We start from the raw sequence: 1,107 nt of genomic DNA, 5'->3' as shown, positions 1-1,107 counted from the left end.
GTTTTTTGGAGGGAAAACTGGGAATGGAGAAATTTACATGTAAATAAAGAAAATATCTAAAAAAAAAAGAAAGAAAGAAACACGTTATGAGGGGTGTGTATTGGTAATCTAGCCCTTTTCTGTTTATTTCTTAGCTTTCTGGTTGCCATGAGGCAATCAGGGCTCCTCCACCATGTGCTTCCACCATAATGTATTTATTGTCTTGGCCACAACTCCAGGCAGTGTATTCAAGTGTCTATGGACTGAAACCTCTGAAGGAAGCCATGAAGCAAAATAAACCTCTTTCTTCATTAATTCAATTATCTTAGGTATTATGGAATAAGAATGGGAAATTAATGAACAACCTCCTTCATTTTAATATCCCCCAACACATTGCTGATCTTACCGAAGACTTTCAACAGATCAATGAAGAAGTGACTGCATAGAATGAGATATGGAAGCCTGATCAATTGGAGGAGAGATATAATGATGTTTTTTTCTTCTGTTTTAGCCTTCTAGGAGTATGAGTGGATTCATCAAGGTTTTTGTAACATCAGGATTTTCAAAGCTTTCCTTTTCCTTGTCTACAATTAAGAAAGTCTTAGAACAACCACTATGTACTATAGACTTTCAAATCCAAATTGAAGCCCCAACAGAAAAAGTATCTACTTGTCCTAGATTCAGATGACCGAAAAGTAATTTTCTAATTTTTTTGGTGAAAGAGAAATAACAGATAAAATATCTCAACTGACACCTAAATTCTAGTTGGTTTCCCCATCTCTTACCATTTATCGCATTTTTTCCCACTTGAAGTTTGATGCATAATTCCTCTTTTCTGAATGAATCTTACTGAAGGAAGCACTTCACTATCAGCTCTTGTTTGGATTCAATAACACTGAAATTATTGGCCTATCAACCATCCACAAATTCAAGCAGAAACAAATTGTAGGGGGAAATTGAGGGATTAGAGAGACAGCTTAATGGTCAAGAGCTCTTTCAGAGAGGAACAAAGTTCAGTTCCTAGCATGCAGATGGTAGCTCACAACTATCCATAACTTCAGTTACAAGGAATCTAACATTCTCTTCAGGCCTCCATGGGCACCAGGCACACATGTGATACATATACAT

Source organism: Mastomys coucha, chromosome X (genome assembly GCF_008632895.1).
Source record: "Mastomys coucha isolate ucsf_1 chromosome X, UCSF_Mcou_1, whole genome shotgun sequence".
In the NCBI taxonomy this organism is placed as follows: Eukaryota; Metazoa; Chordata; class Mammalia; order Rodentia; family Muridae; genus Mastomys; species Mastomys coucha.
This window is presented reverse-complemented; position numbering follows the sequence as displayed.